The following is a 27,006-nucleotide window of genomic DNA, read 5'->3' on the forward strand; positions in this document are numbered from 1 at the left end:
CTATCCCTTGATATCACCTGTTTTATTTTTTGTCTTTGCCTTTGCAATTTTTTCCCTGTATCATTGTAGGAGAGCCTTGAAAGTGAAAGATAACAAACACCTTCTATTTGTCTTCTTTTTTTCCCCATGACTCCTTATAAAAATAATTTGTTTCCAGGCTTTGGAGGGTCATGACAAGGTTATAAGTTATCATGAGTCTACAGAGTCTTTGGGTATGCATTGCCATCTGGATGTACTGTACCAGCGGACTGGCCAGGGTGTATCTTTCCAAAGGAGTCCTGCATCTGCCTGCTTAAGGGCTGATCTAGCAGTTGCCAGCAGACCTGGAGAGGACAAAAGGGGTTGTACAGAGGAATCTGGAGAATCTTGAAAGTAGAGGGGGCTTCACATCATAGCCCAAAGGTCTTAGCCTATGAACCTATTCACTACTGAGACCTTTAGGAGAGGAAAAAAGCAGGCATGTTTTCTATTCTATCTATGTCTTTTATCCTTCTCTTAACAGGGGAAAAAAAAACAGGCCCATCAGTTCTTTATCCCCAGTGAGACCCAAGCTGGACTTGCTTAGAAAGTCTCACTGAAGAAATCCACACACACTGCCCTGAGTAGGTAAAGAAAATAACAGGCTATTTCAATAAACTGTGAAGCCTAAATGACTGGATTACATAGGTCCTGTTGAGGCAGGATTAATAGAAAAACAGACTAGAGAGTTAATTAAAATGTAATGAGAAGTCTTCAGGAGGTAAAATAAGAGAACATAAACTTGCTAGATTTTTTTTAAATGCTCTATTTCTAGATGTAAAGAGATGAACTTGAAAAGAGAGCAGTTCCTATGAAAATCACATTGGTTATCAGAAAGATCAAGTGGAGGAAATAGCTCACAACCCAGAGCACAGATGCAAATAAATGGGAACCAAGGATGAAACAACAAAATACATGGAAGACACAGGTATGGATTTAAGAAAAAGAAATTAATGTATGGAAGATAAATTCTGATCAACTAATAATAATAATAGATAAAAATTCCCTGTGCTGAACGAGACCTTGCTTTTGGTTCAACTAACACCAGAAACTTTTAATAACAATGACAAAGAAATCAGTCTCATCCAAGTGACTCTTCCAAAGTCCAGTAAGTTAAAGTTTTATAAACTTTCCCGTGCAAAGCAAGGGCTGTTACTTAAAGAGGAGAATGAGACTAGCACTATTCTCATTACAGTACTGGAAGCTGGAAAACAATATAAAGATTTACAAAATTTTGAGATAAATGGAGTCATAACATCATATATATGTGAGAACAAAGAAAGCCATCATTAAAAATGCTATGGCCCACTCTTTTTAAGGAAATATTGTTACTTATATATTCCAACCAAACAAAATTTAAGGATAATCTAGATCTCAGGACAGTAGAAGATGAAGAAAACAAGAAACAGCAGTGAGCAGTCTTGCAAAAGATATAGTTAAGTCTAAAAGATGATGGTCATGCGCCTGTGAACTGTAATGTGAGGTAAATAATAATTCCCTAACAGAAAAGAAAAACTTCATGTCTCTCTGTGAAATAGTATCTATATTCCCAGGAGTAAGCACTTGCTAATATTTACTGAATAAATACTTAGGTTAAGAGTTTCAGTTTAAATGAGTCTTGACAAAATTGGTGTAAAAGCAGATTAATAAAAATCTTGATATGGGGATAGGTTAAGAGTTTTAGTTTAAATGAGTCTTGACAAAATTGGTGTAAAAGCAGATTAATAAAAATCTTGATATGGGGACTATTACTTTAAATGTATGACTACTTAATTTGATTTTGTGATTTAAAAATTAGGTAACTACTAGCTAAGGGAGAGACTTTCCTAATTAATTTCTAGAATTAGAGTGGAAATTAAAAATTAATACAGCAAATCAGGAAAAGTATCCAAGAAGAAACAAAAAAATAATTATCAATATAAAGTAAAATGGAAAAATAAAAGATATTAAGTATTACAATGAAAGTGAAGAGATGCTTTCTTATATAAAAAGACAAGCAACTTCATAGCTAGGCATGGTGACATGTGCCTGCAGTCCTAGCTACTCAGGAGGCTGAGGCAGGAAGATCACTTGAGCCCAGGAGTTTGAGGCCATAGTGAGCCATGATCACACCACTGCACCCCAGCCTGGGCAGCAGAGTCAGACCCTGTCTCAAACAAACAAACAAACAAATGGTTACAAATTTTAGTTATATGTTGTTTAAAAATAAATTCAACTAAAATAGAATAAGAAATGTAGAAAATAATGGAATGTACTACGACATTCTAAGCAAAATTTTTTTAAAAAGCAGCTATAACATTATAATACCAGATAAAGAAGAATTTGAGGCATGAAGCATTGTATGGGGAAAAGATAAAAGGTATAATCTACAGTAAATTACATTACAATCAATAAATTTTTATGTCGAAATAACATAGCAGTTAAATACCTAAAGCAAAACAAAAACTAGAAATACAGAGACCTTATAAAATCCAAAATCATACCAGAAACTATAATACACTTAAAAATGAATAAACATTAAATAAGGGTAAAGATGTTTCAAATAATATGATTAACAAATTTGATTTAAAAATAGGTATGTAGATAATTTTGCGCCCTGTGGACAAAGATGCACATTCTTTACTGTGTCTATCAGACAGTTGCAAATAAACCATTTACCTAACAACAATGAAAACTAAGAAGTTTCAAAATAAAATTGTTTTTGGCCCCCTTCTCTGACTATAAAGTAACTAAAAATTATTCACAAATAAAAATATTAATTGTAAATTAATAGATTTCTAAAATAGTCAAATTGGAAATCGCAGTCCCAGGCACTTAGAAAATGCAAGTCATCCAGAGAAATGAACCAGTCATTGAGTCCACGTGGAATTTTCATACATAGAATCCCAACAAATATGTGTTCACAACAAAAATTCTCAAGACACGTGAAAAGAGTCGCTGCTTCTGATGATGCTGACTTGGTTGTTTACCAATCTTCCTACTGAAGACTCTAGCCTGATACTCTTACTTACGTGAATCTTTGCACATTGCAAAGATCTCCATCGTCTTGAAATATTTGTGCAGAAGGCTGATCCATCAAAGAGTACATAAATATCAGGGTTGGAAATGTGGAGAAAAATTTTTTTTAAAAAAATTTCATCCAGAAAAGCAGAAGTCAGGCCAGGCACAGTTACTCATGCCTGTAATCCCAGTACTTTGGGAGGCCGAGGCAGGCAGATCACTTGAGGTCAGGAGTTTGAGACCAAACTGGCCAATATGGTAAAATCCTGTCTCTACTAAAAATACAAAAATTAGCCAGGTGAGGTGGTGTGTGCCTGCAATCACAGTTACTGGGGAGGCTGAGGTGTGAGAATCGCTTGAACCCAGGAGGCAGAGGTTGCGGTGATATGAGATCATCCCACTACACTCCAGCCTGAGCAACAGGGAGAGACTCTTGTCTCACAAAACAAACTCTAAAACAGGCATCCCCAAACTTTTTACACAGGGGGCCAGTTCACTGTCCCTCAGACCGTTGGAGGGCCGCCACATACTGTGCTCCTCTCACTGGCCAGCAACGAAAGAGGTGCCCCTTCCTGAAGTGTGGCGGGGGGCCAGATAAATGGCCTCAGGGGGCCGCATGTGGCCCGCGGGCCGTAGTGTGGGGACACCTGCTCTAAAAACAGAAAAGCAGAAGTCAATCAACTCATCTGTGCTTTTTTTGAAAATAATTTATGTCATACTTGAAGATAATTGAGTTAGTCGAAGAAAATGGAAGATGCTTCCCCCCATACCTCATTTTGGCCTGGTGGGGACGCCAATCCTGTGGCATGCTATGGGTTCTCTATCTGCTAGGTCTCTTCCGTGGCAGGCAATCAGAGATGCAGTAGCCTGCTCCTCTTGGAGCAGATATTTACATACTCCCAATTCTGCTCAAATATTTCAAGGCAGTTGAGAAGATATAAATCAACCACATGCAAAGATGTATTTGTCTTGTTATGGGTTATCAGGCTAGAGTCACAGAAAACAACTTGATGAAACCTTTTATAGACTCTAGGGACACCGGGCTCACCTGAAGAAGTGCTAGATTCAGCTGATTCGTCGTTATTAGCCCATATTTCCAAAAATAATTGTGACAAAGTTTATCTTTTAACTGCCCAAATTTAATTACTAATTATGTGATTGAAAGAGTCAGAGAGATTGGTTCCCAGAAGTGCTATATGAGAATCTTAATTGGGAGACGTTTTGGTTTTAAGGAGAATTGGGATTATTCAATTAGTCAGATTCCATTTAATTAGTCAGATTACAGTATGCAAAGAGCTTTCCGTGTACTGTAACATTTAGTCTTAACAAAAGCAGGTCAGATCATAATAATTCCAATATTATAGAAGAGAAAACGGAGGCTCAAAGAAGTTAAATGATTTTCCCAAGCTCACTTAGCCGGTTCATGAGCTATACAAAAATCAATCCAAAGCTTTTGATGGTGAAACTCATGCTGTTTCTACAGAGTTTAGGAGCACTAGGAGGAAGAGACAGACTCCCTCCTAGGTTCAGTCGTTTGCTGTGGCTGACAATATTATTTTCTGTTTTTTGAATCAGTACAGGCAACTGATGATGACCAAGAACCAAGATTCTCTTTGATTCATATGCACCATATTGAAATAGGCACTGAGTGCTTAATAAATGTGAGTTGGTAATAATGATAGCAGCAACAAAGTTGGCTGTGTGCACATTCCACTGTTGGGAAAAGCTTAGAATAGAGCCACCAACTGCATGCCATACACAGTATAAACATCCAGACAAGGGAAATCTGTTATATGATCAAACAGTTAAATATACTTGACCTCTTAGCAATCAGAGTAAAACAAATGAAGTAAGAAGCGCAAAGAGATTAATCCAAGCTGCAACCGAGAAATGAGATGGACTTAATGTGAAATACAAGGTCAAACTCAGCTAGCTTAAAAGAACCAAGATTTAAGGTGAGTGGTGTGTACTAAAACATTAAAGCTTTAACTGAAGTCAGGGTTGTTACTGAAAATACTGTGAAACAATTTGAAGCTCAAAAAGTTCATTGATTTCATCTAAAAATGCATTGAAACCTAATGAGAGAGTTGGACCTTGAGTGAATGCCATGATCCAAACAAAGGACTCCGTGTAAGGAGAAACCCACAGAACCTCAGTGAAAACCTTAGAAACTAAATGTAAGGCATCAATGACACCATTAAAATAAATCAGGCATGTTTTCATGGAAATAGGGTAAACAGACGACAGAGATGTTTCAAGGCCAGTGATTATAGATTTAAGCAACATTTTGAGGAGGTAGGACAACTCTTTTGCATCATAAAATGCTTTTCTCCAGCATAAATGCTAAAAAACATTTTTTAAAAACAATTTAAGGCTGGGTATGGTGGCTCACACCTGTAATCCCAGCACTTTGGGAGGTGTTTTGGGAAGCGAGAGAATAATTTGAATGCAGGAGTTTGAGACTAGCCTGGACAACACAGCAAGACCCCATCTCTACAAAATTAAGAGCGAAAAAAAAAAAAAATTAGCTGGGTATGGTGAGGTATGCCAGTAGTCCTAGCCCCTCAGGAAACTGAAGTGGGAGGATCACTTGAGCCCAGGAGGTTGAGGCTGCAGTGAGGTGTGATTGCGCCATTGCACTCCAGCATGGACGACAGGTTGAGCTTCTGTATCAAGCAAACAACAACAACAACAAAAAGAAAAAACAAGAAAGAATTTAAGGTAATTGTGAGACAGCAAGCTCTTAGAACTTTTTTAAGGAATAACGCTATTTGATGTCAAAGAATGAAGAAAAAGAACATAGCACACATCTTGATGTGAAGCTTTCTGTTGACCTTTCACTGGGAGAAAAAGAAAACACATTATATATTAACATCTAATCAAAGCCTAAATACTAAGTCTATTTAGGCTGGTATTAATATAATTACACTAGCTTTCTTTCAATTAATTTTTATCTGGCATATCTTTTTTTATCCATTCCATTTTAATGACTTATGTATTTCATATTATCTCTGAAAAAAGGCATATAACTACATTTTATAAACGCAGCTTTGTAACTAAAGATTTAAGTTCATTTCTATTTATTATAATTACTGGATTTGTAAATTAGATTTATTTGTACCTGGTTATCTTGTGGTTTTGTTTGTTCTCCCTCATCCTATATTTCATTTCTTCTCTCTTCTCACCTTCTTTTGGTCTGATAATTATTTTGTCATTGTTTTCCTCTTCTGTTTTGTAAGTTGTATACACTGTATTCTAAAAGAAATCAGTATTTTTGTCCTTCTCCCCCTAAACACAAGAAACTCAATATTATTCTCTTCTCATCGGTATGCTATTGCCAAGAATTTTAGTTCTATCAAGTTTCTCTAACTCCACAAGATATTTTCATTATGCTTCACTCTAATATTAGCTTTGGTTTACCCACATTTGCCATATTCTTTGTTCTTTAATCCTTTGTTTACATCAGACTTTCCATCTGGGATGATTTTGTTCCGCTTGAAAAAATATCCTTTAGAATTTTCCTTATAGGGTATTTAAATGTTGCAAACTCTCTGAGTTTTGGGTTGTTTGAAAATGTCTGTTTAGCCCTCACGTGCGAGAGATGTTGAACCTGGGATTCAACTTCTGCATCAGCATTTTTATTCCTCTCAGTGCAGATCCGCCATTTTCAGGCCCTTACTGTTGCCATTAAGAAGCGAGTTATCAAATTAAGCATCACTTTTTGAAAGGTTGTGTGTCTTCTCTCTACAGAGGACTTTATCTTCTCATCATTTTCAGTTTTCATTTTGCTGTGTCCAGGAGTGAAGTTCTATGCATTTATCCTGCTTTGTAGTTACAGGTTTTTTTTTTTTTTGGAGACAGTCTCACTGTGTCAACCAGATTGGAGTGCAGTGACATGATCTTGGCTCACTGCAACCTCCCCCTCCTGGGTTCAAACGATTCTCTTGCCTCAGCATCCCAAGTAGCTGGGACTACAAGTGTGTGACACCACATCTGGCTCATTTTTGTATTTTTAGTAGAGACAGGGTTTTGCTGTGTTGGCCAGGCTGGTCTTGAACATCTAGCCTTGAGTGATCCTCCTGCCTCGGCCTCCCAAAGTGCCGGGATTACAGGCATGAACCACTGCGCCCAGCCATATCTGGGTTTTCTGAATCTGTAGATGCTTTCTAAAAACCTCTTAGCTCTTCTGTCTTCAAATATTGCTTCTACCTGATTCTTTCTCCCTCTCATGCTCACATCAGACCTATGTCAGTCCTTTTCATTCTCTCCTCCATGGTTCTTAAACTCTCCTGTTTCTCATCTCATTATCTCTCTATGCTTTATTCTTGTGGTTTCTTCAGCTTTATCTTTAAATTCACTATTCTTTCTTAGTCCATATCTTACCTTCTGATTTTAGAAGCAAAGTAGTTCTTCCAGAAAAGAACTGCATTTGTTTCTGCTAGACAAACAGTTCTACTGCCAGTCTGGGATCACTTTAAACTACATTTCGAGGGTATGTTTTTTGGATGACATAGATTGTGTGAATTTGGGTTACTAACTGTGAGGCCAGTATGTAGTTAAAAATTTCCAGGGGAGACTTTCCCTGTATACTCAGTGATATGGATTAGCTGTATCCCACCCAAATCTCATCTCGTGTTGTAGCTCCCACAATTGCCACGTGTTGTAGGAGGGACCTGGTAGGAGATAACTGAATCATAGGGGCAGTTTCCCCCATACAGTTCTCTTGGTAGTGAATAAGTCTCATAAGAGCTGATGGTTTTATAAGAAGTTTTCCTTTGCTTGGTTCTCATTCTCTCTTGTCTGCTGCCATATAAGACATGACTTTTGCCTTCCACCATGATGGTGAGATCTCCCCAGCCATGTGGAACTGTGAGTCCATTAAACCTCTTTTTGTTTATAAATTATCCAGTCTCAGGTATGTCTTTATCAGCAGAGTGAAAACTGACTCAGTGACTCCAGATAGTATGTGTCCTCACTGTCCCCTGGGGAGAGGGGGAGAGAGCATGTTTATTTCTAGGGTACAGGCTTTGCGGTCCAGGGTTTCTATGGAGGGGTTTTCTATTAAATCACATCCTATCTGGGCTCTAGTCTTTGTCTCTGTTTTTCCAGAACCTGCAAGACCTTGATCACCCAGGCTCAAACTCATGGCAAATATCCTCAGTGCAGAGGTTGTCTCTGCTTTTGTTTCTGAGTGGCTGTCTTGATTCAGTTTTTAAGCTGGGGATTCCTTACTTTCTTGCCAGCTTGTGGATATATTTATGATTGTGAGTTTTTTATTTGCTTTCATTTTATCCATTAATTGTTTTTAATGGAAATGAGTCAAAACATATATAACCAACCCTTATTTTTATAAAACGACAAGAACAATATAAACATAATACAATGTGAACCTAGGTGTTACTGCTATGGAAAATTCCAGAAACCCGCTAGAGTGGGCAATGGATGGAGCTAAGGCAGAGCCACAGCTGCCTTTCTCAGGATGTCAGCTGTTGCCAGGGAAACCAGCTGAATACCCAGCAATTACCTAAGGAATACTCTTAGGAGAACTTTGATAAACTGGTCAGCAGGTTATAAGAACACATGCATCTTGTTTTCTGATTGACAAGTGTTTCTATAATATCTGCAAGACCAGCTTCTAAGTAAGTGTGGTTCACTATTTTATTCAGCAATAATTTAAGAAGTGCCCACACCGTTCCTAGCTCTAGACATTTAGTGAATGTTCGATGAATTCTCTGCATTCTCTGAATTTGCAGAGATGTGAAAAAAGGCAGCCAAATGGGCAACCTTGATTAACTGGTCATCCATGTCACTGATGCCATTAAAAACTGCAATAAAATCTGACACAATTTAAAATCACTTCTCAGTACACAAGAGGGACTAGATTTGTTACAGTTTTCCCGCAAAGATTGATCTTCTCAAAATACGGGGAATTTTTACCACCCCACTATTGAGGGATCTTATTGATTCTATTTCCTTTCTACTTTAGACACAGATAATATTGCAAACTCCCAACAAAATTGATGTCAATATATTGCTTTTAGCAATGTTAATAGAATACATTTGGCCAGATTCAATTATTTATTGTCTCCAAGTTATCATAGAAGTGGATTCCTGGTTTTGATGGAGAGCTCAGGGACCATTACAAGGGACCTGTATGCCATTGTGAGTTTCTCAACTGGATCCTTAATCTGGTTGCAGAGTATATCAAATTATGAGGACTTCCAGATTCTAGTTGGTCTGTAAGAACTAGCATCTTTCTATTCAGATGTCTCCATATGACATTTCCTCATGCCATCTGTCTTGGGGTTTTCTTTTCAAAAGTAGTAACGCTGCTTCAACTTTTAGGAACTTCCCAAATGTTTCCTCCAAATGCCAACAGCTTTTGAATTTATGGATGAGAGTTTGCTTCTTTTGCTTCTCTTCCTCTCTCTTCTTTCCTTCCTTTCTCCTTTCCAAACCTCCTCCCCCCACTTCTTCCTTCTTTTCTTTCTCTTCCCTCTTTCTTGTCCATTTTTTGCTATTGCTATTTAAAAGTGAATGGCTTTTTTAGTCATTGTTGGAGATTTTCATTTCTTTTTCTTCTACTGAATTTTCATCTTATACCCTCACTTTATTAAATTGTTTATTTTTAGTGCATAAGAATGATGATTTCTATCTATCTAGTTGAGTAAAACTGTGGCCATTGAGTGTACAAGATTATCTATTTTGGCTGATTTGATGAATTACTCCAGACATTCTTTTTAAAGTTATTATTAATGTAGCACAGTTATTCTTCTTCTAGGTGCTTTATGTTAGGTAAACATCATAGAAGTGTAGAGAAAATTATCTTTATAACTTTATTGGTTAGTCCACCCAAACAATTGTTTTCTGTTCATTTTTACTGGCTTTGACTTAAATCAATTTTTGTGTCTTTTTTCATTTTAAGTTATCTTCTTTGTTTTTTCCCACTTCTGGTCTTTTCTTTCCATGTTGTTTAGATTCTGAGTCTGCATAGTTTAAGTATCAATTATTAAATTCAAAATTCAGTTTGTAAATCACTCTAGCCTCATTTCAAGTGCTCAGTAGCTACATGTGACTCATGGCTCTTGTACTGGTGATGCAGATTGTAAATGCAGAAGTTCTATTGGAAAGCACAGCTCTATATTCTTCCGTTTTTCCTTGTACTGCAGAGCACAAAGTTCTAGTACCAATGGAGAATAAATCTTTTCTATGTACCCATCTTATATTTTCTTCTCAGATCTAAGGCATAATGTTCTGTTTTGTTTCTGTTTTCTTCTAAGACAATGACTTTGTCCATGGGAGCCCCTTGAAGGGCATAATGCAGCATTACCCTACACACTGTACTTCAGTGTAAAAAAGCATGTTTTAGTTTATTTTCTGTCACAAATAACAGCATACCTAAAATAGCCAATTTATAAAGAAAAGCAATTTATTTCTTACAGTTATGGAGGCTGGGAAGTCCAAGGTCAAGTGGAGGCACATCTGGTGAGAGCCTTCTTGCTGGTGGGGACTCTTGGTCTTTGGATATAGGGCCCACCCTAATCCAGTATGGCCTCACCTTAAATTGATCCAAATGTAAAAACCCTATTTCCAAGTGAGGTTACTCTAGGTACCAGGGGTTAGGACTTTTGCAGACCTATCTTTTGGAGGGAAACAATTCAGCACACTGCTGGGGTGAAAAGATTAAGGGCTTCAGAATATTTTTTTTTTTAGAAGGAAGACAACCAGCTGCTGAATCTTAGTTGACATAGATTTAAAGAAAAAAATTTATTTGCAGTGCATACTGTACATGAAATATGCTATAAATCCAAATAAAATAAAATTGTATCCTTACAGGACTATGGAGGCAAGGCTATTTATCTCTTTAACCCACTCTGGGTTCTAAAATCCTGAGTGTAAGAAGCAGGTAGGAGCCACTCTGCTCAATTTCTTTATGTAACTCATTGAGGAATTTTACAACTCAATACTTAATAAATACATCAGAGTAATTTTTTTAGAACAGTTGAAATGAGAATTACTTTATATTTAACAAGACATGTATATACACATGCATACATATATTGGTATAGTCTGGATATTTGTCCCTACCCAAATCTCATGTTAAATGTAATCCTCAGTGTTGGAGGTGGGGCCTGGTGAGAGGTGTTTGGGTCATAGAGGCAGATCCCTCATGGCTTGGTGCTGTCCTTGCGATAGTGAATGAGCTCTTGCGAGATCTTGTTAAGTTGGTGGAATCTCTCTCTCCCACTCTCTCTCTGGTTCCTGCTCTGGCAGTGTGATGTGCCTGCTCCCCCTTCACCTTTCACCATGATTGTAAGCTTCCTGAGGCTTCCCCAGAACCCAGGCAAATGTCAGCACCATGCTTCCTGTAAAGCCTGTAGAACTGTGAGCTAATTAAACCTCTTTATAAATTACCCAACCTCAGATATTTCTTTACAGCAGTGCAAGAATGGCCACACACACACACGTATTCATGTATATGTGTATACACTTACGCACACACATAAAAACATACATCTTTGATAGTTATACATAGTGGGATTCTTATATAAAATTTCAGTTCTTGCAAAGAACCTAGGGAGACCCCTTAATCAGTATGTTTTGGAAAAGTGTTTTTATTCCAGCATAGCTTGGATCTCTTTTCCTCTTGCATCATTCGAGTCCCACAGATTCTCTTCCATGAGTCCCATGACATCTTGTCTCATGACTTTCTGCACGAGGATGGGACTTTCAAAACACCGTGACTATCTCTAGATGATCTTTAGTCATAGCCTATGCAAAACACAGTCCACACTGAATACAGTCATTATGGAGTTTTTGCTTCCTTTCTCTACACTCTGAAAAGTGCTGATGCTTTTTTACATATTAGTCAAAGGGATAATATTTTGTTCTTTTCTTGCTTTTGCAAGTTTCTCTTTAATGTGAGCTGGGTTCTTGCCTGTGTTCTCTCTGCCAGCTGTGCTATCTCTGGGATCAGCATCCTGCACTGAGTTCATGGGAGGAGGATATAAAATTTCTTTTAATGACAAAAGCCCACTTCCTGCTTAGAAATATGGGCAAAGACGTATCTGTAGTTCAATCTGATCGGTTTGTCAGAGTGAGCTACACATACAAGCTACACCTTCAAGGAGACAGGTGTGATGTTAAAACACTCCCAAGTTGAGAAGGACTGTCCTCTCTCACAGAGGTTTCCTGGTATGTGTTTGTCCATAACTGTTCTTATCACCAGATTCATCATTCTGAAATTCTTCCATACAAGGGTTATGGTTTTATTTTCCCACAAAAGAATCCCATTGGAATTGTATTCCTATGGAGAATCTCTTGCTTTGTTAAAATAGCATTTAATATATCCTTTAATATTAGTAGATTAGAAATATAAGGAATAAATATAAAGAGAAGAAAATCACCCTCATGTATTTCTTTTTCAGTTTAAGGGGTAACAAAATCCATAGAACAGTAGACTTGTTTACAGTAGGTCATCATAGATCCTTCCCACAAACCACTCTGGCTTAGTAGCATTCTGTAAAAGATGATAGTCTGATTTGACTTTGCCCTGAGCCCAAAAGAAGTGTCACCAGCTGCTGTCTTACTGGAAGTTGAAGTTAACTTCAAAAGGTAAGCTGATCATAACTTGAGCCATATGCAGGGCAATTTATAATTTCAACATTTCCCATTAGTAAGAGTTTGCTTTGAATTGATCTTTGGCTTGGCAGGAGTACTTTTTACCTAAGTGCAGATGAGTGCGGGGAGTCTGATGTTAAATTTACAGCCAACGACACTCAGAGACATTTTAATAAGGTTGGATTTCTTTCTTCAAGTACATCAATAATAATTGAAGTGAGATTATTATATGTGATTGAGAATACAGTTGCATCCAAGAATTCCTAAGAATTGCTGGTCATTGAACATCTTAATTCATGAAGAAACACAGAAGACTGCTGAGTGGGTTGCTCAAGGTAGTGAGTAGAGTCAGAAATAATGTGTAGGGCCTTATATGTTCCACCATCCCATTGGCTAAATGGCCTCCTTGATTTAATATAACTTAATCATCTCACAGAGACAAGGTACATAAACAGAATAGAGGAAGTAAATCAGTATAATCCTAACTCTTTACAGGGCAAAGAAGAGGAAACTAACTTAAATCAATTACGAGAGAGAGTATTTGAAGCTCTTTCTACCCGAAGACATCAACAATGCCAAAAGGAAAACAACCAAATTTGAGCACTTTGTTTAATCCATCCAACATGTATCAAGAGCATATGCAATACATTATGCTACATGATGCATTTATTCATCAGGTATGAACCTAACACTTTATTTAAGCCAAGAACTGGAAATGAAATGGTGAAGAAGTAGGCCCAATTATTCAACTCATGGGGCTTATGTATGAGTCTAATGACAAAAATAGAGGTGATTAAAATAAAGAGGGATAAGATGTATGGCAGCTGAAGAACAAGGAGGTATCTGGGAAGTCTTCCTGGAGAAGGAATATTTAAGGCGAGACATAAAGGATGAGAGTGAGCTATCCAGAGAAAGTAGAGGGGAATGTGAGCCTTTCAGAAAGAAGACCAGCAATATCAAAGGCAGAGAGGAGAGAGGGCACAGGTGGGTTTCCTGAATGAATGAATGAATATTTAATGATGGACATTTTTCTGTGGGAGAGAAATGTGTTTTAGGATACCTTCTGGTATTTCTGGGATATAGCACAATGTGTTCCTATGAAAGGTGATTGGAGATTCCTAAGATGATTCTTAGGCAGGCAAGCAAAATCTTTTGGTCTCATCCTCTGGGGCTTTAGAATTTAAGGAGTCTAGGCATGCCTGAGGACCCTCCCAGGTATCAGGTCAAGATGATTTCTGTTGTGGGCCTGTAGGAGACCTGCCTCGGTAGGGTCACTTACTGAGGACTTTAAACTGTAAGCTCCTGTAACTTGCACAGCATGTCATCTTTCTGCATCTTGCTCCCTGTTTCTCTTCTCCCAAGCCCTGAGTAAAGTCTGATGTAAGTGTCAAAGCAGCTGTCAGCTGGGATAAGGGCATAATAGGGCATAATATTCTTGGTCGCCATTGAATCCAGGACATGAAAGGGGGCAGTTTCCCCTCTGAGGCCTGTGGGATGGCAGCAGTAATAAGGGGTGAAGAGCCTCCAGGTTAAAAATAATCTACAGAGACACAAGAGTTAGGCTGTGCACCCAGCTCTCTCTGCATTTGAAGCTTCTATCACCATGGTTAAAATTGGAAAGCTAGAGTGTGCCCAATGTCCTGCCTGATCGAACTTAGAACAGTTTTATTGGAGAAGTGGGATTGTCCGTCACAAACTTTGTGGGATGAAAATGGAATGAAGTGAGAGGCCAATTAGAATACTTAGAGGCCCAGATTTTGGAGTCAGACAAATCTACCTTCATGCTCTTGTTCTGTTCCTACTTATTAGATGTTGCATGGGAAAACAGTCATCTCTACTTAGTTAAAAGAATATTCAGGCAGTTTGGTCATAAGCATGTGTCCAAATTCTATGGAAATCTTGCAAGGAGAAAAACATCATCTTGCAGGCCACACAGGATTCACTTTTGGTAGAGACATTTTACAGGAGTGGACAATGTAGAGACAGTTACTGTTCGACTGATTCTTTAAAGAAAAAATAAGTCATTAGAATAAGTCACTAGAGTTTTTAGCACACCTCAGCCACTTGGAAATACCAAAATAATGCATAAAGATCAACTCTGTGAGCTTTAATTCAACAAGAAAAATGGGACTCCACCCAAGTCATGAGTGACATTCCAGATTCTGGAGATGAGAACACAGGCATGTATAGCCCCCAGGATGGCACCTGGCTGATAAAAGCAATGAGCCCCTGTATGTGAGTGTGGCAGGAAGCCTCCTGTGACTCACCTCTCCACTTGGGATGTGAGTAACCCAGGCTGAGGGAGGAGCACTTTCTTTCTCTCAAGCCGGGAAGCTAACTTGGAAAGTGGCTTGGAGATGCTGAGGGACAGAAACCAGGAAAAGCTGCAGCCATTTTCTCAGACTCAAGACCAGGAGCAGCATGCCATTTTTAATCCAGGCACACACAAAGTCAGTCATTCTTTGGTGATCTGGCAGTGTAGCCACACAGGCATTTTAGTCTTGGGCCAGAGATTGGAGCAGCTGCTCTGGAGTAGGGTAGGGGCCTCCATAGCCAGAATGGTGGAAAGTGCCTCAGCAGAAGGTACTGGAATCGTGTTCTTCTCCATCACAGACCTGGGGCAGCCAGAGAGCTACTACAGCTGCAGTTTCTCCTGGGCAATGAGACAGCCAGGACCAGCTTGGCATCTTGGAATTGGTCTTTGTGTGTCATTTTTGGGTGCCCTAGCCTGCTCCCCTGAGATCATGGTGTAGCAGGGCCCTCTCCACTCCATCTCCAGGTAGAACTCCAGGCATTCCAAGATAATCTAGTTGCATGGACAAGCAGCCTGTCACCCCATGCAGAGATCCTGGTGCAGGGGGGCCTTTTCTGCTCTAGGCGGATTTCCAGGTGATACAGTTTGAATGTTTGTCCCCTCCAAATCTGATGTTAAAATGTAATTTCCAGTATTGGACTGGGGCCTGGTGTAAGGTGTTTAGGTCATGGGGCTGGATCCCTCATGACTAACTTGGTGCCCTCCTTGCAGTTATGAGTGGGTTCTCAATCTGAGTTCATGCAAGATCTGGTTGTTTAGGAGTACAGCACTTCCTACCCCTCTTCCTCACTCCCTCTTTCACCATGTGATATGCCAGCTCCCCATTTGCCTTCCACCATAATTGGAAGCTTCCTGAGCCGTCACTGGGAGCAGATGCTGGCACCATGCTTTTTGTTCAGTCTGTAAAACTGTGAGCCTAAATAAACCTCTTTTCTTTCGAAATTACTCAGCCTCAGATATTCCTTTATAGCAATGCAAATGCACCAGACATTCAGAGCACCCACTGACCTGGTTCAGCAGCCTAAGCCACTCACCCTTCCCAAACATAGATCCTGGTATAGAGGGGGCCTTCTCAACTCAACACCCAGGCAGATTTCCAGGTAGTTGAAAAACTCACTTACCTGGATTGGCAGGCTGAACCCCTCCATGCTTCCTCTGCAGAGGTTGTGGTGAAGCAAGTTCCTCTCTATGCCCAGGCAGACCTCCAGGCCTTCAAAGCACCTGTTTACCTAGATTGACAACCCAAGCTGCTCCACCCGTCCCGCATCCAGATTGTGGTACAACAGGGTCTTTTCTGCTCCAACACAGGCAGATCTCCAGGCACTTAGAGCTCCCATTCACCTGGACCAGCATCCTGAGCTGCCCCATCCTTCCTGTGCAGAGAATGTGATGAAGCAGGGCCTTCTCTGCCCACCATCCAGGCAGATCTCCAGGTGTCAGAGCACCCATTTACCTGCATCAGCAGCTTGATCCACCCCATCGTTCCTGTGCAGAGATTCTGGTAGAGGGGTATCCTCTCTACTCCATACCCAGGCATTCGAAGTACCTGCTTTCCCAGACTGGCAGCCTGCACCACCGCATCTTTCCTGTGCAGAGATCTGAGTGCAGGTGAGCCCTTTCCACTTCATGCCCACGCAGATCTTTAGGTATTAGGAACACCCATGCTCCTGGATTATGAGATTAGGCTACACCCCCAACCCCCAGCTCATACAGAGAACTTGGGGCTCAGGTATGGTGGGAAACTCCTAGGCACACCTCTTGGCCGTTGGTGGCTGCCCACTGGATTCCCCCAGTGGTGGTGCTTGTGCCTGCCATTGGGGGACTTGTGGGCAGGCCTGCCTGGTGTGGTCCCACCCATGGTGGCCCCTTCTTCCCTGGGCTGAGCAGGGAGGTCAGACCACTGTGCACTACACAGATCAAACCATTGCCTCAGGCAACAGAGAGCTTTGTCCAGTATATAAGGATCAAGTATATACCCAACCATATTGGCCAGTCAGCTCTTACCCCGAAGTGCCATCTACAGGTTTGCAGGTCAAACTGCTTAGCCCAATAGGAAACCTACCAACAGCAGTGCATAGGGCTATAGAAACAAAGTCAAGAGACCTTACCCAACAGTTTCTACAGTCACATTCCCTAGGGATGAGGGGAAAGGGAAAGAAGAAAAATAATATTATAAAGAAAAAAAGAAAAAATCTTAAGTGTACAAAAATAATCATAAAAATTACAAGTACCAGTGTCTCCAGATGAGAAAGAACCTGTGTAAGAGTTCTTGCACCACGAAAAATCTGAGTGTAATGATACCACAAAAAAATTACACTAGCTCTCCAGCACTGGTTTCTAACCAAAATGGAAACTCAGAAATGGCATATAAAGAATTCAAAGCATGAATTGCAAGGAAGCTTAATGAGATCCAAGACAAGGTTGAAAATCAATGCAAAGAAACTTCTAAAGCAATCCAAGAAATGAAGGAAGAGATAAATATCTTAAAAAGAAATGAATCAGAGCCTCTCAAGCTGAAAAACTCACCTAAAGAATTTCAAAATACAATTGAAATCTTTATCAAAACCACACAATTATAAAAATTCAACAGCTTGCTCCTTGCTCTTTTCGATAAAGAACAAAATTAAGGCAGAAATTACAAAATTATTTGAAGTAAATGAAAACGGAGACACAAGATATCAAAATTTGTGAGATGCAGCAAAAGCAGTGTTAAAAGGAAAGTTTACAGCGCTAAATGCCTACCTCAGAAAGAAGGATCTCAAATTAATGATCTGATATCACATCTAAAGAAACTGGAAAAAGAACAAACTATCCCCAAGTTAGCAGAAGAAAAGAAGTAACTAAAATCAGAGCAGAAGTGAATGAAATTGAGACCCAAAAATTTATACAAAGAGTCAATGGAACCAAAAGTTGGTTTTCTGAAGGGATAAGATTGATAGTATGCTAGCTAGATTAATAAAGAAAAAAAGAGAGAAGATCCAAAGAAGCACCATCAGAAATGACAAAGGTGACATTACAACAAATCCCAGAGAAATACAAAAGATCCTCACAGACTATTATAAAAACCTCTATGCACACAAGCTAGAAAATCTAGAGGAAATGGATATGGATACATTCCTGGAAGCACACAACCTCCCAAGATGAAATCAGGAAGAAACTGAAACTCTGAATGGATCAATATTGAGTTCTGAAATTGAACTAGTAATAAAAACCATCAATTAAAAAAACTTGTGGATATAATTAATTCACAGCCAAATTTACCAGAAGTGCAAAGAAGAGATGGTACCAGTGCGACTGAAATAATTCCAAAAAATTGAGGAGAAGGAACTCCTCCCTAACTCAGGCTATGCAGACAGTATCACCCAGATACTAAAATCCAGCAAAGACACTCTGAAAAAAGAAAACTACAAACCAATATTTCTGATGAACATAGACCAAAACAATCCTCAACAAAATACTAGCAAATTGAATCCACCAGCACATCAAAAAGTTAATTCACCACGATTAAATATGCTTCATTCCTAGTAAGCAAGGTTGGTTCATCATAGGAAAATCAATAAATGTGGTTTACTCCATCAATAGAATTAAAAACAAACTCACATATCATCTCAATAGATGCAGAAAAAGCTTTTGATAAAATCCAACATTCCTCCTGACAAGCTTCAACAAACTAGAGATATAGAAACATACCCCAAAATTATAAGAGGCATCTATGAATAACCCACATTCAACATCGTATTGAATGGGCAAAAGCTGGAAGCATTCCTTTTAAGAACTGGAACAAGACAAGGATGCCCACTCTTACCACTACTATTCAACACAGTGCTAGAAATCCTAGCCAGAGCAATCAGGCAATAGAAAGAAAGAAAAGGCATCCAAACAGGAAAAGAAGGAGTCAAATCATCCGTTTTCACCAATGATAAAAGTCTATACCTAGAAAACCAAAAAGACTCCTGAAAGTGATAAACGATTTCAGTCATGTTAAAATCAATGTGCAAAAATCAGTAGCATTTCTAGACACCAATAACATTCAAGCTAAGAGCCAAATTAAAAACAATCCCATTTACAATAGCCACAAAAAATAAAATATCTAGGAATACATCTAACCAAAGAGGTAAAAGATCTCTACAAGCATGATTCCAAAACCCTGCTGAAAGGAATCATAGGTGGCACAAGCAAATGGAGAAACATGACATGCTGATGGATTGGAAGAAACAATATTAAGATGGCCATACTGCCCAAAGCAATCTACAAATTCAGTGTTATTCCTATCAAAATATCAATGCTATTTTTCACAGAATTAGAAAAAAACTATTCTAAAATTCATATGGAACCAAAAAAAAAAAAAAAAAAAAAAAAAAGAGCCTGAGTAGTCAAAGCAATCCTAAGCAAAAAGAACAACACCAGATGCATCACATTACTTGACTTCAAACTATACCTAATGGCTACAATAACCAAAACAGCATGGTATGGGTGCAAAAACAGACACACAGACCAATGGAGCAGAATAGAGAACCAAGAAACAAAGGCATACACTGTCTATACTACCATCATCTTAGGAGCCCCATTTCAATCATCAGATTGATTGTCCTAGTGTCACAGTGCTTGTGTTCAAGTCACCTTTATATGTCTTCATAATGGCCCAAAAGCACAAGAGTAGGGATGCTGGTGTTTGTTATAATTGTTCTATTTTGTTGTTGGTTATTACTGTTAATCTCTTTCTGTGCCTAGTTTGTAAATTAAACTTTACCATAGATATGTATGTGTAGGAAAAACATACTGTACACAGGGTTCTGCACTTCACATGCTTTCAGGCATCCACTGGGGATCTAGGAATATATCTTCTGTGGATGGGGGAGCTACTGTACAATTTTTACCAGTTCTGTGTTTTTCCTGGGCAACAATCCTTTTTGCTACTCTAAAAAATAAGTAAAAGGTTGCCTCATTCACCCCAAATTATTACTGCAGGAGGCTGTGGCGTGTAGCCTCTGGAGTTAGTTAACCTGGCTGTGTTTGGCTTTGGAAAGGTCAACTTGTAGTATGACAAACTTGTGTTTGTTTGTTTGTTTGTTTGTTTGTTTGTTTGAGATGGAGACAAACACTTTCTAATGGAAATTACTAAGGAACATGTTGAAGACAGGTCTCATTTGGGAGTTGGTGTTGTGGGCTTTGGTACATATCCCCTTTGATACTAATCTTGAATGAACCACAGTTCTCCAGGACCCAGTGTGGTAGGGGTATATATATTTATTTTAATAAAAGTATTCTTTTAAAAATAAAATTGAGCAATGAAGAAATGATTAAATAATATTGTAAAAGTAGCTAATTTTCCCAATATCTCAGGGGAAGTGAATGAGTATCCCTTCAAATGTTTTCTATGCCTATGCAAACACATTTCTGTTATACATAATTCATGGATACTTTTATGCATAAATGAAAATATGTGCATTCTTTTACAATGCATTTTTTTGACATTTTACTGACATAAATGCAGCATATTATCAGCACACAACCTGAAATTTATTTTACCTTTTTTTTTTTTAAACTGCTCATCACATTTTGGTGCTTACCTTTCTTGATCAAAACTGAGTGAAAATCACAATTAGACTAATAGACATCAAACTCAAATCAGTGAAAACAAAGGCATGAACTGAGTGTTCATAGAAGAGGACTTGGTTCCTCTGGAGTGAACTGGGAGTCAGGACTTGAAGGATGAGTTGTCATTCCTTGGGAGGCAAAGAAATAGGGAGGGGAGGGAGCTTTCTAGGAAAGGGAGGTCAGCAGGAAGAAAGGCCTGGAGGCAGATTGATGTGGCCCAGAATTTGGAGGTAAAAATTATGAAGGTTCTGTAACCTGCATCATTCTGACTGGGGTTCACAGCGTTCACCTTCAGATAATCATTAACATTTACAGGGTGACTTAACAACATCTTCATGTAATGGAAAGTTTACCTAAGTTTAGCATAACACAGTTAAGCTTTCTCTATGTATTCCTAGACTTTGCCTTTAGTTTCTATTATAGTGAAGGGAGTGTGGATAGAAATGGACTCGGAAAATTTCACTAGAGGCGCTTTTAATGCTTGCCAATGACTTTGGCTCAAATCTTCTTAAGAAAGCCCCCAGAGGGAGGTATATAAGGGGTTATAAATGGCAGTAAATTACAATGCCCTTCTTTTATTCCGAAACAGTACAGGGCTCTCATTGAGCTAACCACTTTTGTCTGAAACTTCTCCTTAGGCAGAAAGCCACCAGAGATTCTCTAGTGGGCAATATCCTTTAAGAACTATGTCTCTTCTTCAAAACATGCTCTTACCTGTTTCACTGCTAAATAAATAATTTCTGGCTCTCTTCTGTTCATGGTTGTTACTTCTTTTAAAGTTATTAAGTTTGGGGCTATGCTTTTTGTACAATTGTATATTTAAGGGCAATTATTATAAGGTAAATATAAATTTTATGAAATTATCATTAGTCAACTATCTTGTTACCTACAAAAAGGACAATTTAATTTTGTTCAACCTAATATATTTAACCCTATTGTTTCTTATTCTTTAAATTGGGATTAATCAGCACCTTGTTTTCTTACAAATTTTCTCACCTATAACTTTATGATTAATATAAATGAACTTTCATAAATGTCAAAGCATCTTCCAAGTCCATCACCTTTCTTCCATTTTGACTGTTATCACACTAGCTCAGGCCCCCTTATCATTTATCTAGACTATTTGCAGTGTCTTTCTACCCGTCTTCCAGACTCCTGAAAAATGTGCCACTTTTTCTTGTAATCAGTTTTATCTTCCGAAAGCATAATTCTTGATGACTTAGCAATTGAAAACCAGACACTGGAGCCTCCCACGAGACAATCCCAGCTCTTTTTCTCCCCACTATCCTCTTCCTTTGCCTTTTCTTTACATTTTGAGTTAATTCAGAGTTCGATTTTAGTTATTCACTTCCATTTTGTTACTAAGCTTGTTCTGCCTGGTGTAATAGTTGCTCCTGTAGCAATCTTTTCCTCCCTGCCAGCCTATAAGCTCTTTGAAGGCAGAGGGAGTCCTCCTCAGACTTTGAAAGGCCCATGGTATCTAACATGATGGGCATCATATATGACTGCAGGAATTCTAGGGAGACCATTCTTAGGGACTAAGTCATGAATGCCTCCACCTGGAGTCGTATAATAAGATGGCCATGTTAAACACAGTGGCATATGCAGAGCAGATTTCCCCTAAGTACTCATGGAATTCTGCTGAATCTCAATTTAGATCCAGCCATGAAAAGTGCTTCTGAAACACTTAAATCTACTACCTTCTCATTCAGAGTTCCACTCTGATCTTAAATGGAAACATAGCTAATTATGGGGAACAGTTACTGATTACAATATCTTCATCTAGTTCCAGAAGCACCTGTGTCTACCACAAAGGTGGGTAACAGATGTTTCTGAGATTCAAGAATGGCGCCCAGCCTTCGGCCTTTTATAACAAAGGGCTTCCCTGTTGCTGTACTGAGTATCTGCTCTGCAGATGTTTGATACCATTTTACGGCTTGCAAAACTGCCTGTGATGAAAATGTAAAGCTAAGAATTTCAACAGAGACATGTTTCACTGGTTTATTTTAATGGCTGGCAGGGCAGATATAAATTAGTTGGTCATATTTTTTGACTAGTCTGCTCATTTTCCCCCAAATAAGGAATAAAGGCTGTAAAATGATCCCTTGGAGTGTGCAACTTGGAATTTTTTTTCTGTAGGTGTTAGCTGTTTCTTCTAATTTATCTTCATTGAGTCCCTATTTCCTTTCATTGTGATATTTCATGTAAAACTGGGAAACAAAATCTGGCAAGCAGTTGTTGGCTTTGAGAGGGTGATGGGCTTACATCACATGGCCAGCCCCACATAGAGCCCATGGAGTTGTCATCAAGAGAAGAACATGAGCCTGAACTTAGGAAAGATTAAAAAATAATGTAGTCTGATTGGCTTTTGGAGATGCTTCCTATGTGTGAAGAGGAGTCCTAAACAAGGCAATAGCTAAGATTTACTGAGCGAATGAGAAAACTAACGGCCATTGATCAAACTAAGCAATGCAAAGGAAAATGTCTCCCATTGCTCTGAGCAGTCAAACTAAGAGAACTGTCCACAGTGAGCTGTGCAAGGATTTGCTGACGAGGGGAGTACTGCGGGGAGTGGGCCGAGAAGGGGAGGAAACCAACAAGTTTTAGGAACGCATATTAACTGTCAAGTTTCCTGTGGGAAAAAAATAAGCAAATATTTAAAGCATCAGAAAGAAAATGCCATGAGGAATTTCAGTGCTTCTTAAATGCAGCATGTTTTGGCACAAATACAAGAAGAGGGCTGGAGTTATTACTGTTCTCAAATAGGCAAATATTGCCCAAATGTTAAACTCAGGCAGAGGGTCACATCCAAACTGTTTAGTTGGGAGAATGACAGAGTGATTTTGTTGATACATACTTTTAAAAACCTTAAGAACAATTTTAGGTAACTTATATTCAAATTTGGAGTGAGAATCTAGAGAAATGAAGAAGGAAAGAAGCTAAAGCTGCAGATTTTTTTTTTCTCTGCCTCTAGTGTGGGAAAGGGCAGCAAATCCATAGGAAAGCAGCAGGGACATGATGCATATTTGAATAGCTCTGAAGGCTGCTCTGTGGAAACAGCTGAGCTGGAAGAACCCCGAGTACAAGAGACTTAGGAAATTCTGAACTTAGTCTTGGTGATTTCTGGACTGTGTCTCAAGCCTGGAAAACCCTAGCTTCATTCCACACTATGGAAACTCACTGGCTCCCAGGCGAAAATGAGGGAAGTGGAGAAGAGACCGGTCCACTCCGGGGAAGAGGCTGTAGGACCCCAGTATGCAACCAGCTCTCTAGAGAGCTGTGGGAGCTGAATATCCTCAGTCCCACTGAAAGTGTCCCCAAGAGCGTCATGGAAGTTTTTCCAGCTCTCCATAATTTCCCCTCCACTCCTGTTCAGCATATCACCTGGGGTTCTAGAGTGCAGCATAGGTCATACAGCTCCTTTCCCACCTTCTGAGAGACGGAATTCGATTTTGTTTCATCAGACACTGAAGCTGCTTGTCATTACTTAGGAGAAGACTGGGGTTTGTTTAGATCTTTATGCCCTGTCCTTACTCTCTGGACAATGCTTCATAAAAGTGGTTTTGCCAATGATTTCAATCTCATTGGCCAAGCCAAGTAAGTCTTCGAGAAGATTTTTTTCATGGTTTTCAATGCATTCACAGTATGTTTCAAACTCAAGCCCTCTCCCCAAGCCCCTGCTGTCTTGCAGGGGCTTAGCCCTGCTGGGTGGGCATTGGCAAGCATGAAGGAGTACTTTCATATGTCACCACCCAAATACTCTGATCAGAATTTCCAAAACATGGGTCCTTCCTTCTGTTTGGAAAATGCCTAATGAAGTAAAGGGAGTGTGAAGGATAGTTCTCTGGCTTGCAGAGGTTTCTGACCATGATAAGAAAACTTCTATATGAGTTTAGCCAGCCCATATTCAAATGGTCAGCTTCGGCCAACTTCTGGGTGCCATGTCCTTGTTTTCTTGGTGGATGAAGGTGTGACTTCCACTTGGGCAAGTGTGTTATTTCAAAGATGAACTCAAGAGATTTAGGGTAGGAGAATGAATTTTTACTCTAACTGTGCTAACAATTTGAAACTCCCAGAAAGCTAAGTTTTTAATATTTTCCTCCCTAAAGTGAAGAGCAAATAGCCAGTTACTTTTCTAGTGCAACAGTGGTGTTTCTTCTTGTAATGCCAAATGCTAAAGTAGGAATGAACTCATTTACCTACCATGAGAGTTGGCAGAAACTTTCCGTATTCCCAATCTAGCACCCTCTAGGGTCCTTTGTTTTTCTCCATAGAACTTATCACCTCTGATGTACTACATTTTACTTCTTTTAAACAAAAATTTTGCTTGTATTCCTCTCTTTATTACACACACGTGTGAGAATATAATTTCATGAGGGCAGGAATTTATTTTTGTCTTTTTTGTTTACTGTTGTATCTCTTAAACCTAACAGATTCCTCGGCAGAGAATAGGCACCTAATAAATATTTTTTGAATGAATGAATGCCTCAGAAGATGGTGTTTTCTCAGGTGAATATTTGACCTTCTTTCCCAGTCCACCCACCTGGAAGCAAATCTCTTGAATTGCTTTGAAGTCTCACTCCTTTTACAGCAAAGGCTGAGAAAGACCTGACAAATAGTGTGGCCACTTCTGAGGATTTAGAACCACTGTAAAATAGAAACAGAGTCTTAAAACCCCCAGGGAAGAATGAAACAGTCCTTGTGGCACAAAGAAATCCCAGAAAACTTTAAACCAGATTCTCTGGCTTTGGCAAGGCAGGAGGGCAGACAGAAGTCAACATTCTCCTACCTTGCTAACCGCTAGAAGAGTTGCTTTTCAATGGTTAAACAGAAAGCAGTTCCTGAAAAACAATGTCTGGAAGAGTTCTCCATCAACCTTACCAGACCACCTTGTGTTGTGGCCAAAAACTCCCTTGCTTGCATTTTGGTTTTGCTATGACAGCTGACCAGCCTTACAAAACATTGCTTAATGAATGACTGCCCACCACAGACTGGTGCTGGCAGGTCCACCTAGACTGCACACAAGATGCATTTTTGCCCCGAGTTTCAGCTTTTGCCATAAAGAGACAAATGTCACTTCATTTTAATGTTAAATATTTATCCCGAGTGAACATGGAATCTATATAACATATATGTTTATTCACTAGCATGCATTTAGTTTCTATCATAAATATTTATGGATTCTCCTATAACTCACTGAATATGTAGCTATAGTCAACCTGTCAGGCATAAATCCCAGCCTCCCCTTATTTTTCTCTGAAGTGAGTGCTTTTGTTTTAGGCCGGAGGCTTCATTTCCCAACCTGCAGGTTGTAATCCTTTATAGGAAATAAAACTCTCTTTTTCTTCCTCCTCAAATCCCATGGTCCTTTCTTAACACTACTGAGACATCTTCTGGGCAATGCTAGGCTCAGTCCTCGATTACCAAATCGGCAGTCCAGACACAACCTGGAAAACGTAATCAGAGAACAGAGACAGACGAAAAATTTCATTTACTCCATGCACAGTTGACAACTGTCACTTTCCCTCTCTTCCTCAAAGAATTCACATTAAAATTTTCAAGTCAGCTGAAGGAGGATGATAAAGATATAATCCCAAACAAAGCCAGTTGTGGGAAAATGCTATAAAATTCTGTGGTTTATTTCACATCTCTTTAAAGGGAAGTTCCTGTCTAAGTGCCTATATCCTCCGCACTCAGGAGCATTCAAGCCTTTACTCAACGAACATTCACTCTGCCCCCATTCTGTGCCAAGTCTGTGCCACGCACCAGGGATTGAGCTGTGAATAAGACAGAGATAGTTGTTGCCTTTTCTAAGTTTGGACCTAGTGGTAGATATTGACTCACAATCATCTGAAACCCACTCATGATGTTACCGTACATCACATGCCGACTGTAAGAACTGACCTGAATTTGTGAGCTGGTAAACTCTTACTTGCAAAGTGCCAGATAGTAAATAAATCTTCTGGGTACTGCAGACCACACAATCTCTGTCTACTCAACTCTGCCTTTGTAGCAGGAAAGCTGCCATAGACCATATTAGTGAATGCCCATGGCGCTGTCCCAATAAAACTTTACTTCTAAAAACAGAAGATGAATGTGGCACTTAGATGCTATTTGCTGACTGTCATTTTAACTGCTTTGTTGTTTAATATTCAGATGCTAGAGATGTGGCTTGGATACAGTTTTTGTTTAGGTCTCGAATTTTTCTGTCATTTGTATGCAATGATGTATGGAAGTACATGTTGTTCATCTACCAGACCTCTCAGCAAGCACTTCTGCCAGGATGAAGGAAACAGGTTATACTGACATTGCCTCTGGGATCGTAACTGCCAAATCTGCGTGGTTGTTCCTTTGTCCCAGTAGAGATGGTTTTCTTTCTACCTCCAGATATTTTCTACGTACTCTATCACAATACTGAGAGCACAAAATGGCCCACTGACCCCCAGCCATAGGCT

The sequence above is a fragment of the Saimiri boliviensis genome, chromosome 16 (assembly GCF_048565385.1).
Source record: "Saimiri boliviensis isolate mSaiBol1 chromosome 16, mSaiBol1.pri, whole genome shotgun sequence".
NCBI lineage: Eukaryota > Metazoa > Chordata > Mammalia > Primates > Cebidae > Saimiri > Saimiri boliviensis.